This window comes from Aedes aegypti, chromosome 2 (genome assembly GCF_002204515.2).
Source record: "Aedes aegypti strain LVP_AGWG chromosome 2, AaegL5.0 Primary Assembly, whole genome shotgun sequence".
NCBI classification, from domain to species: domain Eukaryota; kingdom Metazoa; phylum Arthropoda; class Insecta; order Diptera; family Culicidae; genus Aedes; species Aedes aegypti.
In genome coordinates, this window is record NC_035108.1 from 458,846,302 (window position 1) to 458,852,864 (window position 6,563).

The 6,563-nt window shown below is 33.8% G+C and overlaps 1 long non-coding RNA gene across 1 annotated transcript; it reads left to right on the top strand.

Moving 5' to 3' along the window:
* Positions 1-465: 465 nt before the first annotated feature.
* LOC110676098 lies at positions 466-769 on the top strand. Its single transcript, XR_002500069.1, has 3 exons — positions 466-505; positions 574-640; positions 708-769. It is a non-coding gene; the product is annotated as an uncharacterized LOC110676098 (long non-coding RNA).
* Positions 770-6,563: the final 5,794 nt, after the last annotated feature.

Here is a 6,563-nt window from a genome sequence, read left to right on the forward strand (position 1 = left end):
TTTTCATCTACTTAATTTTCTTTTGCTTTACTTTGATGTAAAATTTAAAAGATATATTGAAGTATTTGACCACAAACCTTAAATACCAATAACACGCCGGGAATGAAAACGTTCAATGAGCATCAAGAAAGGTATTGGTAGTCACCATTTATGATGGAATAATTTTGTACCAACATATCGTTATGTTTTAAATTTCGAACAAGGCTTATATTCCGAACAGTGGTAATTTCCAGGTTGGTTAGGTTGTTTCTATAAACGGCTGGTTTGATTTTACTAAAAATTAGATTATTAGTTTCTCTAGGTGTCAAAATAGAATATTGGGTTGGTTCGTTGTATCAAACTAAGATTTTATTTGGATTAGAAACAACCAAAATTTCAGTTTGAAACTAACCAACTTCATGTGTAGTTTCTACGAAAGGAAAACTGGTCAACTCAAATATGTTAAGTAACTGCAATTTGTTAACATTCCCAGTGATAAGCATTTCAACTGGAGTTGCTTGTGAAGGTAATTTGAGTAATTATTCTATTATTCTATACTTTGTTCATTCAATACTTTTGTTGTTTTTTTTCCAGATCCTATAACGAACGAGAAATGCTGCGGCTAACCCTTCATTTTTCTGTTGAATTCCGAAGCAGAATGGTAAGACAGATTTTGCTGATAAAAACATTATGTGCAGATAAAAACATTTTGTTAAATATCATTTCAGATTGGAGAAAGTATGCGTCATGGTAGGAAATTTCCAGAAGATAACGGCGTGAAGTTTTCGAAAGCAAGAGCCTGGTGTTTTAGGAATTATGATGTGTAATAATTATCTTTGAAGACATCTATTTTACGAAACCTATATGAATAATATAATATACCTCATAAAATATGTTTGTTTTCATCAATATTAATAATGAAAACATAAAACACAGATCAGTACCTCATCAAAACCAAAAAATAGGTAAAATCAACCAGCATATTTGTTTATTTTAAATTGATTCTTGTTTAAATCAAACCACTGTTATTAGTTTAAAACAACCTACAATATTGGTTGTTTCAAGAACTGTCAACATTTTTGGTTGTTTCAAACTAAGATTTTGTTGAAATTATCTAGAATGTATTGGTACGAACAACATGAAATCTTAGTTTGTTTCAAACGGTAATAACTAATATTTTTTCTCCGTGTATGAGTCATGTTTGGAATTTGAGACAAAACGGTACATCTTCAAAATACAATATGAACATTTGGTTATTGAAATGAAAATGTTTTTAATAATTTTTCGAGCTGTTTAGTGGAATACGTCGATTTTTGGTTTGGGGATAACTTCGATGTATGTGTATTGTATACACATGAAAACAACCAAAATACTGTTTGACATCTGTAAACAAACATTATAAACACCATTCTTAATCTATTCAAAATTGTTTCTCAGTAGGTATTGTTTGATTCTCATGTTTCGATGTTGAACCCAAGGAACAATTGGTAGCTTTTAAGATACTTACGTGCTTAATACAAGGTGCATAGCAGCAACCATTGCTGAACAAATTTTTAGTTAAATCATTAATTGAATAAAATTAATTTCCGCTTATAAAAAAGCTGTTATTCCACTTGCAGTTTGTGTTTTGAATAAGAGCTGAATAAACCTCCGAAAATGAAAATATAGTAGCTTTTGTTCTACAACACATAAGAAGTTTAACAATTAACTGATTAAAAGCTTCTATAGGTTGTAGCCATCATTTTAGTAGAATATTTAACATTTGATTAACAACAAATCGTACAAAAGTTTCAGTGTCTAATATTTAAAATGTTGACCAGCATTATTAGTAAAACTTATAAACAATGTGAATAACAGTATATAAGTATGCTCTTATTCAAGCAAAACATATTATGTCTTTTTATGTTATTTTCAAATGTTTTTCAAATCAAATCCAAGACGTGTATGCGATGGATGGATTAACGTAATGGACGTAATGGCGACGTAATGGATCAACGAGGGTAAAGTTCGAATCACATTGGATTAAAAATATCAAAATTTAAATTTTCCAAATGTAGTGATCATCATCTGAGACGTTATTGATATCGGAAAAAGTTACTAATCATAACACTTTTAATGATAATCGAAGTATAAATAATAATTTAACAAAAGTTACATGAAAGTGGTTACCCAACTTACAGTCCAGTGTCACAAATAAACATATACATAGTTAATTATTGTTGAATAATGGTGACAGCTGAAATAATGCCCTACAAAGAGCTGAGAAGATGGTATTTAGATCCAAATTTAAGTCAATGTTCAACATTTTTCATTGGAATGAATAATAGTAGAATCAACACTTATTAAACTTCTCCAAAGAATCTCTGCCGACTTGTCAATATTGTTTTACTAATGAGTTGAACAAGTCATTTTTCCTTCTATTAAAGAGCCAATATTCCACCAAACAAATATATTTGTGTAAACAGATGTACAGGAGACGAACTAACGTTTCGGTTGCTTCACACTTCAGCTGTTTCCATGTTTAACATGAACATGATTAAAAGCTGAATAGGTATTTTATAAAATCCTAATACAACATAGATATATCATCCGAGCAGGTCATCCAAAGAAGTCCAAATAACGATTACTAAACACATTGTTCAGCAACAAACAAGCCTTACAAAAAAGGTCACACCATAGCCAAATTTTTGAAAAATGGATAAAATATCTAAAAATTGCGTTGTATTCCTAATGTATTGCAATGTTCAACTTACTAATATTATTATTATTTATCCTTATTTGAGTGGCTTTTCGCCCTTGGCGAATTCGTGATTAACTTACTAATATACAAAAACATGTTGGATACAATAATAACTGATGCTTTCTCAATCCAATATTCAATTATGTTTAGAAAATATTTTGAATCAGTCTTCTGACATAGGATTATTGATTGAAATATATTTTATATTTGTATAAGTTTAATAGATGGAAAAAGTACCACAAATAATTAAAATATTAACCTAGTAGAAATATTATACATTTGATAAATGAATTTTAGTATAGTTAGATGAAAAATTCAATTAAAGTTTTAACAAGTTAAAACTTATTATGAAATTCGATTAATCATTTCAGACTGTCTTTACTTTGTGAATAAACTTTATTTTTGACCAGCATTGAAATAAATTTTCTCACTGTGCGCTATAAATAGCCAACTGAGTTCAGCTCACATCAGTACTGAACAGCAGCAGAAGTAATGCGCTTATTCAGTTGTTGATCAGCATAGCACGTGTTGATTAGTTATTGTTGAATAGAAGCTCAAGCATTATCAATAATCAGCTACAAGAGGTTTATATTGGGCACTGGAAGGTTGATATATGAATTCAAGGATGGCGCAGATGGCAAGGTATACCGCTGACGATGGGAAGGTCTCGAGTTTGAATCCAGTGTTCAGGTAATTAGTAAAAGTGTGGTTATTAATTCATGGTAAAGGTATACACTGCATTTGATGTATACAGTGTTAGCTATTTTTAGTCATTTATTTGTTTTCAATTAATTTTGTGGCAGTTGAATAAAAGTTGAGATGAATGTTTATAAAGCGATTTTGAAGTTGTAGAATAAAGGCGATATACAACGACACGCTTTATAACTTCTCCAAATTTGTGTGAACAACGCCTGAACAAAGGCTTCACTTGGAAATAATTAAAATGTTGTTAAACATGATGCTGAATTAAACAACAAATGTAGTTTGTTAAACTAGCGTTGTTAAATCATCAATCCTTATTAAGCTAAGTGAAACCTGAGTAAACATTATTACAATATATGATTACAGTCACTAAATGATAAGAAGCTTAATAATTTCGCCAGATTTGCTTGAACAATGTGTGCGTAGCAGCTGCAAAGTAATATAATAAAGCAACTATTCAGTATGTAGTTATGAAAAATTGCTTAATAAATGATTATAAAATAGGCAAATGTTTCTTGGGAATTCAACGTTAATAAATGTTTTTTTGGAATATAAATAAGCAAATTTCGAACAAAATCGAATAAACTACGTTAAGTATATATGGCGTTGCATACCTCTAGGCGTTAATTGGTATATGGAAATGTATAACTTTAATTACAAAAATAATAACAATTAATAATAAAAACTTTTTGTTTAGTGATTTGAGACTGAATTCAAGTTCTACTACAAATCAACAATTAGTGATCGTAAAATAAATCGTTTGTAGGTTTAATATTCGAACATAAAGCCTCGAAAGGATAGTGTTGGAGCGGAACTTATTAAAATGGGTCCGGACAGGTTGGCTGCTTGTCTGCACCGATTGATAGCCAGGATCTGGGATACAGAACAGCTTCCGGAGAAGTGGAAGGAGGATGTAATATGCCCATGATACAGAAAGGGTGACCAGTTAGAATGAACTATCGAACAATCACCATTCTTAATGCAGACTATAAAGATCATCTTCCGCCTTCTATCGCCGCTGGCAAGCATATTTGTGGGAAGCTATCAAACCGGTTTTGTGGAGGGGCGAACACCAACAGACCAAATCTTTATGCTGCGGCAGATCCTCCGAAATTGTAGCGAATATCAAGTCCATACGCACCACCTAGTCATCGATTTCAAAGCGGCCTATGATTCCATCAACCGCGAAGACCTATGGAAGATTATGGACAAGAATGGTTTTCCCGGGAAACTGACTCACTAGACTGATCAACGTAATGAAGGATAGTATACGGTGCTGTGTGAAAATATCGGGTGCGTTAACGAACCCGTTTGAAACACGCAAAGGACTTCGACAAGGCGATGGTCTTTCCTGCCTCCTGTTCAATATTTTGCTAAAAGGTGTTATGAAACGGGTAAGCTCCAACATACGAGGCACGATCTTCAATAAATGCAGTCAGTTCATCTGTTTCGCTGACGACGTGAACATTGTCGGAAGAACGTTCCAGGTGGTTGCTGAACAGTATACCAGGCTGAAACGTGCAGACCGGGTTGGATTGAAGGTAAATACGTCGAAGATGATGTTTCTGCTGGCTGGAGGAACAGAGTGCGATAGAGCTCGCATTGGCAGACGCGTGATGATCGACGGAGATGAATTCAAGGTAGTGGGCGATTTTGTCTAGCTGGGATCATTAGTAACGTCGGATAAAAACTGCAGCAGAGAAATTCGAAGACGTTTCATTGCCGGAAGTCGTGCTTACGACGGACTCCACAAAACCTTGCGGTCTGGTAAACTTCACCTCCGTACTAAGTGTACCATGTACAAGACGCTGATAAGACCGGTAGTCCACTGTGGACAATGCTCGAAGAGGACCTGCAAGCGCTAGGAGTTTTTGAACGATCTTTGGCGGAGTATGTGAGAATGGCGTATCGAGGGGAAGAATGAACCAAGCTTGCGCAACTCTATGGTGAATCCAGTATCCAGAAAGTCGCCAAAGCTGGAAGGGTACGGAGGGCGGGGCACGTTGTGAGAATGCCGGACAAAAATCCCGCAAAAATGGTGTTTATCTCGAATCCGGCCGGTACAAGTCAAAGAGGAGCGCAATGAGCTAGGCGATCGAGCAACTGCCCAAGCAACCAAAAGTACGGATGAAATGGTATTTTTTGGCTTAATCAGCTATTTGAAAGACTATGAAAAGCCTTCTACGCAGCTAACTTTTTAAGTAATTATCCGAACTTTAGTTCACAAAAGGTTCACATATGCCGCTAAAAATAACGTTGTTAAGCCAAAAATTGAACTGCGAAAAACTGACAAAAAAAAAGAAGAAAATAACGGATGGCCAACTTTTGTGGCAGCTCATTATTGGTTGGGTACTGGATTATGAGCTGTAGGCATATTAGTTTTTTTTAAAGTTATATATATTCGTATTGATACTTACGTTGAGACTCGAACTCGAGTTCCTTGCGTTGAAACCTGAGTGCATACCACTGCTGCATGTGCGCGTAGTGGAATAATACATTCTTTTACTCAATATGGTGATTCCTTGAATCCAAGCTCAATCTATTCCTCTCGAAACTTATTATGAACTTGAAGTTCTCGTAAGAGTTCTCTTTAAACTTAAACGAACTTAAAAGTTTCAAAAAGTTCACTAGGGACTGTTTGTGAACATCATAGTTTGATATTTCTCAGTTTGTTTTGATTCCCAATGATTTCATAAATCTCTGTACTAATTAGGTAGATTGAAAAAAAAACTAGCAGCAGTGAAATATCTTGAAAAAATGCTGAATAAAGGGCCTAATGCATATTCAGAGGCTAATTACACATATATAAAGAAAGTGGATATCGGTGAAGTTGATTTTTTTTTTCTAGTGAATATTTCGAATTTTAGCACCCCTTCCCCTAGTGCTTTTGTCTCACTCACAGCGGATTTACAAATGTGCTTCATAATTACTTATTTTATTACAATTTATTTTCGTAAGATAAATGGCAACTTTGGACAGGATTGACTTTTAGATATGCATTGTCATCATGTCTGGAAAATCTCAAAAAGCTTGAAAAAAGTCCAAAAACACAAAATTGATTTGAACCACACCTAAATTTACTCTAAATTGACTGAAATTTTGACCAGAAGTTCATTTTGACATGTAAAATCAAAGTATTGGT